Source organism: Branchiostoma floridae, chromosome 5, assembly GCF_000003815.2.
Source record: "Branchiostoma floridae strain S238N-H82 chromosome 5, Bfl_VNyyK, whole genome shotgun sequence".
In the NCBI taxonomy this organism is placed as follows: Eukaryota; Metazoa; Chordata; class Leptocardii; order Amphioxiformes; family Branchiostomatidae; genus Branchiostoma; species Branchiostoma floridae.
In genome coordinates this window covers 575,959-586,895 of record NC_049983.1, presented here as the reverse complement: position 1 = coordinate 586,895, position 10,937 = coordinate 575,959, and the positions used below count along the sequence as shown (strand labels likewise).

The window sequence follows — 10,937 nt, the reverse complement described above, 5'->3', positions numbered from 1 at the left end:
CATCTAAATGAATGAATTTAGTCTATATCAATTGCCCTTTGTGATTATTTGTTGCAAAAAAAGTATTTTTAAAGATTCAAGGTGGTGGATATAATATGGCGGAGCCCAACTCGTATCTTAGATGTGCATGACGTCATTTTATGACGTCATATTGACGTCATTGATGTTGCTATTGGCAACGCAAGTCGTAATAAACATTACTATTCTGTTATCTGCACTTGTTACATTTTTGCAGCCTAACTTGAAGTTTTCTGAGAATACCCATTTTTCATGGGTTTGGCCAATGTAATCAAATTGATGACGTCATAATGACGTCATCTTACGTTAACGTAACGTCAAACATCACATACTTGTCAGATATTATGTCGAAATAATGTCCTGAAAATTTGGTGACCTTACAGCACGTCGTTTTAGAGTTAGAGGACTTAGAAGTGGAGGGCCTCAAAAGCCCCCCCCCCCCCCCCCGGTCCAGAGATGACCAAAAAAGCCCGGTCTGAATAGGGTTAAAGCCGATGTAGGCGGCGCTGCAGCAGCAAGAAAAAAATGAACTGTATTAGATTTTCTGCCTGGAGTGTAATGTTTCAAACGTATACCACCAGTATGCCGTTCATCTTTGTACAGTCTGTTGTTCCTGAAAGTCCGCGCTAACTACGACAGAGAAGGCCATAACTACTGTTCACACATGGGCTGTGAGAGGATCATCATCTCGGCTACCGTGACAAGTGACGCGGTCAGCGACTGTACGGCAGCAGCTTATCCCAAGTACAGCCTGACGCCGACAGAGACTCTCCCCAGCCCGAGCTTCATGAGTATGGTCAACGACTGTACTGGATGTGGTGCTCCGGTGAGTATGCAAGACAGTGAATTATTCAAACTGAAATTCTTAACCTACATTCACGTAACTACGGCATATGTACATTTGGAACAAATGGACAAAGGAAGCAAGAACCTGGCAGTGTGATTTTTTTCCATGAGAAAGAATCCCGTGGCAGAAGCAGAATAGGCTTGTCCAAGCGTCCTTTTATCTAAAGTGATAATAGATTATGTCCTACTATACACATTTGTCCATGTAGATTGTACAGATATACTTTGTCACATATCGTGTATGTATGTTACATGTTATGATGAATATTTTACAAAGCCTTAATAAAACGAAGTATTATAAAACTGAGGTGGGCCATACTGGCTTAAAGAAATCAAAAGCTTTGAGTGTATCTGGTTCAACTTTATGTAATCAACAGTAAGTGGAATGTAATAATAACAGTAAGATAATGCATATCCCTTTAACAGAATCCAAAATAATAAAGGAAAATCTATTTTATTCCCTTTTTTTCGACATGAAAATCAGAAAACGCAGTGCGAAATTTTATGAAAATCAAGCCATATTGGATTAGAATGCAACTTTTCAAGACACTCAAGTCCTGGAAATAATGACTTGTGGGGGCGATTGCCCCGTACAAAGTCTGAATTGTCCAGTCGTGTCGTCTTGATTTCACAAAAGTGAAGGATACTTGGGGGCGATCGCCCTGCCTGTATTCCGGGGCGATCGCCCTGTTGGTAGCTTTGGGTGGTCGCCCTGCCTGTAATTTGGGGCGATCGCCCTGTCAGTACTTGAGGGCGATCGCCCTGCTGGTAGTTGGGGGCGATCGCCCTGCTAGTAGTTGGAGGCGATCGCCCTGTTGGTAGTTTTGGGCGATCGCCCTGCTAGTACTTGGGGGCGATCGCCCTGCCAGTAGTTGGGGCATGCCAGTAGGTTTGCTCGGTCGTCCTGTCAGTAGCTGGGATGAATGAAAAAATATAAATATAAATATGTAAATATAATCAGCAATCACAAACACATACATACGCAAAGTACGCACTCTTAGTCCATTTCAATTAGGTGTATTGATTGGTAAGGAAAAGGGCAAAACTATACAACTGAACACATAAAAATACTGGTTACAATACAAATTATGCAATGTACAGAGGGATGGACCCTTTGGAGTTCATATTTAGCTTGATTATACTTGTATCTATTATATAAACTCAGTGGTCAAACATGAACACGAGAGAAAGAACAATCAGAGACTACTGGCAACATGTGGCATCACAACTTCACGACATCTGAGACTACACATTTCAAGAATTATGGTGTTACAAATATCATATGACAGTACCCTAGCACAATATGATTAAGCCATTGAATCTATTGTTCGTGGGAAAATGTAGTCAAACCGCAGTCACATGTACTTGTCGTAATATAAAGGTTGCAATGGGGACGGTTTAGACAGTGCGCGAGAACGGGGCATCGGTCGCAGTGGGGAGGATTCAAGCGTGCAGGTGACGTGTTGGAGAATCTTGCTGCGCGGGGTCTCGGTCCATGCAAAAGGTTCCAATTCCTTTTGAACGGCACTCAAGACGGCACATCGTCAGCGACCGCACGTTTTGATCGAATAGCATCTTTGATGCGACCCACTGGAAGATCACAGTTCTCCTCTTTGTTTGACGTGAAATTGTGACAGTTGCAAGCGCCTCCGCAGTCACGTGTCTCCTCGCCATGAAGAGTCGAATCACCAGTTGTTCTGAAAATTAAAGTTACAACGGATTTAGGATTTAGCGCTTATACACTAGCTACCTACGACTGAAAACTTTGGAAACAGTTGCAGTGATCACTCAATTACACACATATACGTAGCTCATGTACACAAAGTCATTGCAACATAATGCATTATAAACTAAAATGCATATAAGGAAGCAGGTAGGCGATATGATGTATGGAAAAGGGATGAAAGGTATCTTTTGTAAATGGCAATGAATTTGAACTATCCGACTTAAGTTGGGTAAGGCTAGCTATAGTTTCAAAGGATGTGCGAAACTGAGCGGCTGAACTTCGGCACAACAACGATCTGTTGAGGAACGTGGGCGCTTGCTTGTGGGACTAAGATATCGGGACCATGCCAATATCACGCAAAATATAATATCCAGTTTAATTCTCTGACAAGGCTTAGGTTGTTTTTAGGTACTTGAGTCATTGTTTATGATCCTGATGTGGACACAATGACCCCATGAATTAGTTCGCAGTAAGTGAAATGAAGTATTTGGTGAAAGTGAGCCGTTTTCAATACGTGCTAAAGCCCCCTTTACAAATCAAGAATTTAGCTCGGCCGAGTTGTTGGCGAGCTCCAAATGGACATTTTCGGCCGGAGTATGACCAGCGTTTTGGCGATTATGCGGGCCTCGACCGATTTTTAGCAGCTCGGCCGGCGTTTGCGGGGCACTTGCAGCTGTGCTTAATTTCAGCAAGGCCTCGGCGGCGAGCGTTGAGTTCGTAGAGCTTGTCAATGGGTTGCCTGTAGCTCGACCGGAGCTTGTCCGAGCAATGGACAATTAGCAAGACTTGGCCAATACTCGGGCGGCAACCCGACGGTTTTTGACTCTCTTTTTTCGGACTCGCGCCAGACTCGTCCGGGCTTCCTGCAATAATAGGATGATATTCCGTCCGACTTTTAACAAGTTTGGCGGGCTTTGGGCGAGCGCAGAGTTTCTGGGCGATCGTTGTGCTGGTGTCGCTGGGAGCTTGGGAGGGCTCCGGCAGAATTTTAACTGTCACCAAATCAATTTGACACCTGTGTTGAACAGGTACTAAACAGTTTGGTCCGAAATATAAGACAAATGAAGACTACTGTACGAACGTTTCTAAGAAAGCTGCGTGCCTTTTATAAAATACAAGGCAATTGGACACCAAGACAGTACTTCCAATTCATTTTTTTTGCTGTAGGTTTGTATGTGTGAGATCATATATTCTTCATGTCTGAAGGCTTCCTGTCTGAAAGTTGGACGGCCTTTGCCGGCCTTCGCTCAAGGTTCGCTCATGGTTCGCCCGAGATTCGCCCGATTTCAGCTTTGTCAAAATTATTGCATCATCGTCAATAAGACTGGTCTGTTCATCTTGTGGCTCTTGTGGTAGTTTTAGGATTGGTGTATCACAACATTCCTGTTAACATTATTGTTTTCAGTGTGCCTGTCCACTCCACTCATGTCCTACATATATCCCGCAACTCAGAAATTAAATCTTACACAAATATTGGCTTTTTGCAAGGTAAGTTAGTGCTGACTTCGTCCATGTTCAAGACATAGTACAATCTCATTAACAAATTATAATCAGTTGTGTAGGACGGACGTCTGACGGGCTCCGTAAATTTGTAAAGGGGTCAGATTTTCAGCGAAAAATGCAGCCGATACTCGGGCGATGTTGAGATTCGGCGAACTCTGACCGAGCTACAAATTCGGCCGGCGTCCGTATGAATTGTAAAGCAGGCTTAATGAGGGGGGCGTGAGGGCACGCGCCTACACCACGGGGTCCGCACTTCAGAACGGCCAAGGAAATTATCGTCCATTGACAGCAACGGGTTACTCCTACGTGAAAACTGGCTGGGATGATAGTTTTACAACCTTTCCGAGCCAGAATTTGGGACAAACGCGGCGAGCCGCGCCAGTTCACAGTAGGGGCTTTCCCCAGAGATCACTAGAATAGACGAAGACAACGTATCGACTAGGTCATTGAGTTGCGCACAAATAACGCCTTATATTGTCTAGTTGTTATGTAAATGTATATTTTGTGTCAGGTTTTCTTGTTTGCAACTTGTCATCTTTACTAATCTTATTCACTTGGATTCTTGAACTTCGCGGTCGCCAATGAAACTCCTCTGCCGACTAAACTTCTTCCCCAGCCTTATGATGCTATCTCATGCCCCCATAAGATCTGCTTGGAGATTAGCGCTGTCTATCGTTCTGGCATGACGGGCGTGTCGGCACGCGCCAACACCAGGGTACCCGCACTTCACTATTCTCTAAGCAGAGGTTAGGCTCCGGTTGTTATTTTTTTTTTCAATTTTTTAGTTGTTGTTATGGGGCTTTCTATTTTGTAATGCGTCTTGTATTGATTAAAAATCAATAGGGGTTTATGGTTAACAATTGCCAGTCAGTCTAATCAATTGTTCATGTGTACAAAAATAAAACTTGATTGATTGACTAATTGGAAGGTTACACATATCCTACTTAGGTCGCAGTGAGAGCGCAGCCCGTTCGCCGTCTAGTGGAAAGGGGGCCTAAACAAAGACAGTCGCTGCTCGTTGTTTATTGGTACTATCTTATTACTGACTGGTTACTTTCGATCAGTTTTTGGTCAAACTATTTGTGAAGCATCCCTCATCACGGTTTGGTCAGGCACTGTTGTAAAAATAGGTAGGATGTTGACTCCCTGTTTCTTTTGGAATTCCGCTGCGAGAGGGAATAAGACAGGGTGGCCGCCACCCTGCCTCAGAATCAGGGCTGTCTCTAGGACCAGTCCCTCCGTCCCAGGAGGAACGGAAATTTACTTGCTGGGAAGGGAAAAATTCACCAGCTCCGTCCAAAGCAAGATGAATTTCGTGACATGAAACTGCATTTCAGTAAGCTTACTTAAGTTAGATATGGCATATTCAATTTCAAAAATAGGCTTACGAATGCCAAATTTTGCATGTTTTCGTGGAGACGCCCTAACCATTCCAAGCTGTGCGACAAATAAACATCGCCGCACGCGGCCGATTTGGAGACATGAAGATCAGGGTGGCGTGCTTTGCGTGTGGCGATTGCCACGCAATGTTCTAGTGGAAGCAATCATTGCTGGAAGCAAGGACGTATAAAACGCCCTTGCTGGAAGTGATAGGGTGAGGCTGCGACGTCATCTTTCGGTTAAAAGTGCTTATGTCGATTAGTATGAAGATTCAAACGTAAGCTGTCGGTGGAAGACGCAGGATGTGTCGCAAACGTCATGAGACCTTGCGCCGACAACTACTAGAACTAGTAGTGCGTGTCCATTCAATACGTTTCCGATTGATATGTTTTTTCTAAGAGGGGCGAAAATGTACGGTTTTGTAAAGTGTATGGAAGCTGTTATGATGATCGTCCTGTCACTAAATGTTAGTTGACTCAGACAGCCCCAGACGTGCAGCCGCAATTAGTCTGTAACTGTTATGCGACAAATATCAAAGAGGTGTTATCCTTTGTTCAGCGATTTGATGTAATAAGCGAGAGGGCCTATGGGTTCGTGGAAAACCGAGTTTTATAGTAGAGCGATGTCCTTCATGCCAAAATATGCAGTGTTCCTAAATATTCGCGACGCCCAACCTGCATGCTATTACCCGTTATACCCACGGACTTTGCTTTACAAAGACTTTCTTGGAAGAGAGGGTCGTGCGACTCAATCCCACTGGATTTGACTGTGCAGCCTCAATTTGAGGCCCAAAATAAGACTCACTTTAAAAGTTTGATTGAAAAAACCAGGAGGTAATCACAACACAATAGTCTATAGAGAAAGGACCCCCGTGGCATCTATTTTGGTAGCCGCTGCAAGTCTGCGGTTACCCTGATTTAATCGCGCTTCTCAGGCCCGTCGTACATTGCCGCGCGGAGGAGGCTACAAGCTCCGTATAGCGGAGTTTGCGTTACACAGACTAGTCTGTGGTAGGTTGTCTCACAAGACAACTGTGAGCTCTACATGCATGAAATTGTAAGAAGCTCTGAATACCTTGAATGTTGGTTTGGTCGCTGTGGTCTTACTTCTAGATCCTCCCTGACAAGGATGACGAACCTGAAAAAAATTCATATAAAAATGAAGTGAAATAGTATTCAGGCATAGCTTGCAGGTTGGTAACAGTGCTACAGAAAGCCAACGTTCAAAAGTTTTATGCGTCCTCTAAAAGTGTTCTTTCGTTTCCCGATAATCGTAACCAATTAACACAATAATACCCTGAATAAATAAATAAATATAACACAATAAAGGGGTGCCGGAATTCTGCATACAACGAATCACATTTTTTCGTTATGTGCATACTTAGAATACCTGGGGCACGAAAATCTGTCAAGTTGACACCGATAATTTATTCAAAAATCTGTCATGAGAAAACTCAGAATTTTAGAATGAAGATTTTGTTCGTAGTTTGAAGTATAGTTTGATTTTAATAATACTAATACTAAGTAAAAAAAATTAAATCATGCCATCACATTAATTTCATTCACACTGTTGCATGCGCAAATAGTTTAAAAACAGAGTTTTGAGAAGGCACAACCTTGCGTAGTGAGTCACATCCTGAAAAACCTTTTGACCGCCTTATGTTCGGAAGGGAAGTCCCCATGTTTATACGAAGTCCCAGGAAATCCAATGAAAATGATAATCTCCAAGCAGATCCTACGGTGCAAAACTGGCCAAGAAGTAGCCTGATTAAATCTCGCTTATAGCAGCCCTCCAAACATCTGCCGGCCCCCGCGGGGAGGGGCCAGTTAGAGCCCTGGACAGCGGAGTTTGTGTTACACCAAGGAGGTTGAAACAGTTTCAACCTCCTTGGTTACACAGACTAGGCAAGAAGTATAGCCGGTCAAAGGGTGTGCATTTGCCAACCATCGCTATACCTCCCCGCTGCCTTGTTGTGTTGGAACATGCATTCAATACAGGAACCATTCACATTGAGTTTCCTGGGATTTAGAACATAGGGATTGAACCACTCCGCCAGGAAATAACTCAGTTCAACCCCTATTTCTGTCCCCCGTGGACATTCAATGATCGGGAATGAAACTATTGTGTTCACTATGCATGTATTTTCCCACTGAATTATTCATTCATTAACTCACAATTTCTTTCGCCAGGATGCCAGACTGTTTCCAAGGCCTACACAGGCCTGCTCCTTGGCTCCGGGGCCAACATGCCCCATAAGAAAATCTTAACCCCCTGCGGTAACCCCCCGCCGGTCTGGTATATATCGCCCGTCCATTAGACGACGGCTGAAAAGCTCAGCGCGCGGCTAGTGTGCCAACTCTCGGAGTGGGACAAATCATATAATCTCATTTGTTTCTCGAGAAACCATAGCCTGGTTTCCACCCTTATTATTGCGTATTAATTGCCCTCGTTGTGCTAAGATAAATACTGTTGAGGACGGAAGACAACTCGGGCCTGGATACCAGACCCTCACCCGATCTCAGTAATATCAAAATCTCCAAGCAGATCCTACGATGGCATAATATAGTATCAAAACTGGCCAAGAAGTTTAGCCTGCAAAAGGGGCGTGCATTTGCCACGTAGGTACACCCCTTGGCAGACTTAACTCCTTGGCCAGTTTTGATGCTACCTTATGTCATCGTAGGATCTCCCCGACTTCAATGAATATATGAATATATATATCGAAATATCACACATCCAAAGTAGGGTTTTCTCACTCCATCTTCTCGAATTATATTTCATTCACATTCACATTACAACGAAAATTAACAGTAAACAGCAAACGTACCTTTTTTGCCGGGGGTGAATATTTTGAACGAAGTCTTCGTCATTCTTGTGACATCCAATATTTTTTCATAAATTTTGTCGACTGGGTCTAGTTCAGTAGCCTTAATTTGAAACGCCGGTCCGCTGGGTGGAAGAACATCGATCACGTGCGGTCCCTCTTGTGCTTGAAGTTTAGCATGGTGGCAAGGGAAACTTGGTAGAGTCAAGGAGAAAAGTATGACAGTACAACGGGAGATAAAACGCCAGGCAGACAGCAACAACTCCCAAAACATGTCCGTGTGAGATCGTAAACAGTGTAGAATGCTACGGCAATGCGCTTATCTCCGGCTCCGTACACAGTGTGGGCTCCGTACAAGAAAACTCCACGGGGTAGTCCTGTGTACGGATCATTCGGCGGGTCAAAACTCCTGATGGCCTCCTGTGTAGAATGACGCAGATGGTGGTACTGGGAGGAAAGTTGTAACGTTCACCCCGTTTGCAGTGACGTGATTATGTTCTTTAACTTAGCTTGATAAGAGCACTAGCAAACACAAATAGGTAGAACGACAGAAAATACATCGCGCGTGAATGACAATCTGATGAATCTCGGGCTGTCAAAATCAACTCGCTGGCATGATGGGAAGGCGGACTTAGTCACAACACATGACACATAACACCGTGGCGCCGGCCGATTTCACGGAGCCTGGATGCCAGACCCCGCCCGCACACAATAATGTATATCGTGCACGGTAAATGAAGGGGCCTCTTGTAGAATACCGGTGGGGGCATTTTGGTATTAGAACCGAGGAACTAGTCTGTATAGGTCCCGGCCCTATCCGGCATCCAGGCTTGGCCAGCTTGCACGTAATTACCTGCTGATAGTAGCAAAAACTCGAAGAAAAACAAAACATCCGCCGAACATTTCATTATTTCCGTATTTTAACATGTCGAACAACACAGAGGCCCATTTATTAGCCTTTGAACTTGGAGGTTTTCGAAATACTATCCACCACTAGAGTTCTATCACCAAAATGAAAATAGTGCAATGGATGTCACTTAACTTGAAGACAGTGTGGGAAAATCCGGACGTGATGTACAAAATGGCTGATAAATTGGTGGAGGTACCCACTCTGAGTCCTCTCAGGCAATGACAAGAAATAGCAATGCCTTCAAGTAGCAAAGACGTCAAAAAACAACCGAAGCCTAATCTCTGCTTGGAGAGTATTCTTTGATGCAAATTAGCATGTCTGCTCATGAAGAGCGGAAAGGGTTTTTGTTACAACAAAAGAGCAAAAAGAACCGATAAAGGATTTATAGTCGTATAGAATGTCGCTGTAGTAATGACAGCTTCCCGGAAACTCGTGTATGACCAAGGATAAAAGCTCCTTGGTATGACGGATATCGCCCTCGTGTTAATTAGCCGTGTCTCCGCACAATGATATCACCAGCCGGTACACACGGACCTGACGGACCGATGGGTACCGTGGCCGATATCAACAATGTGCAACACACTTACTTTTCTGCTCAAGACACTTACTTTTCTGCTCAAGACACTTACTTTTCTGCTCAACACACTTACTTTTCTGCTCAACACACTTACTTTTCTGCTCAACACACTTACTTTTTTCTGCTGGAGACACTTACTTTTCTGCGCGAGCCACTTACTCTTCTGCGCTGCACTTACTTACTTTTCTGCGCGAGCCACTTACTCTTCTGCGCTGCACTTACTTACTTTTCCTGTGGTGCGCACCCCTCCCTTTATCAATGGATGGTCCCTAAATCAGGCCAAAGGTCAAAAAGACCGCATAAAATGTAGGATTGACCGCATGTCAATCCTAAATTATCCTCCTTCGGATGACCCTATGAAATGACCTCTACCTTGGCGCGTTTTTTTGGATTCAACTTAATTTTTTGTGTCTTTAGTATAGCATTTTGACAATGCAGATCGATAACGACAAGTCTCGATTTGATCATCACAACATCGCGTTTTGTTGCCATCACAACGTATTGTCAGAAAACAAATTCTGCAGCACGTGTTTCTGTCGCGCAGCTTTAAACTTTTATTTACCAGGGTTTACCTAAACCAGGCAGAGGCTCTTAACTCCTCTGTAGATAGGAGTAAGAAGGCAGGTAGGCCTTGGTAGCTCCTCTGTCCAGAATTCGGCGTCTGTTTAGTAATAAATAGCCAAGTTGCCGCACGTAATGTTTTGGTGGGAGCACTGAATTTTACTACCCGGATCGGACTAACTTTGGACGAAGTGGACAGATCAAGACAATGTTAGTAAATATTAGCAAATCAGATGTGTGGAAGTGGGATAAGTTGTGTGTTGTCAAGAAAAATGACAGATCCTACCCGTGCCACCCTCCTCCTGGGCTAATTATGCATGTTTGGGGTGAAACTCAGTGTGTTTACTTTGCAACAGAAACTTTTATTTTAATACTTTGAGACTTTGAGACGCACAACACAACAACACAGTGTAAAGTCACCCTTACCCATGATGTGTGACATAATACACCAAATGTAGCCATTATGACATCGGAATCTTTGAATCTTGGAATGAACGGACGTATTCAAGTTATGCCCTACATTTGGATACCTAATAATACAGCCTTCATCGTGTATGTTTGACGTAGCGTAGTGGATAGAGCGTTGACCCGG

At 43.9% G+C, this 10,937-nt stretch overlaps 1 protein-coding gene and 1 long non-coding RNA gene across 5 annotated transcripts in view; one reads left to right on the top strand and one right to left on the bottom strand.

Moving 5' to 3' along the window:
• The window catches only part of LOC118416838 (cell migration-inducing and hyaluronan-binding protein-like), a 60,108-nt gene that overhangs the window by 17,864 nt on the left and 31,307 nt on the right, over positions 1-10,937 (top strand). The gene's annotated exons all lie outside the window — the stretch shown is intronic.
• Positions 1,862-8,901, bottom strand: LOC118416873. The gene is made up of 3 exons (XR_004831272.1): positions 8,301-8,901; positions 6,548-6,610; positions 1,862-2,561 (listed from the first exon to the last, which is right to left on the bottom strand). It is a non-coding gene; the product is annotated as an uncharacterized LOC118416873 (long non-coding RNA).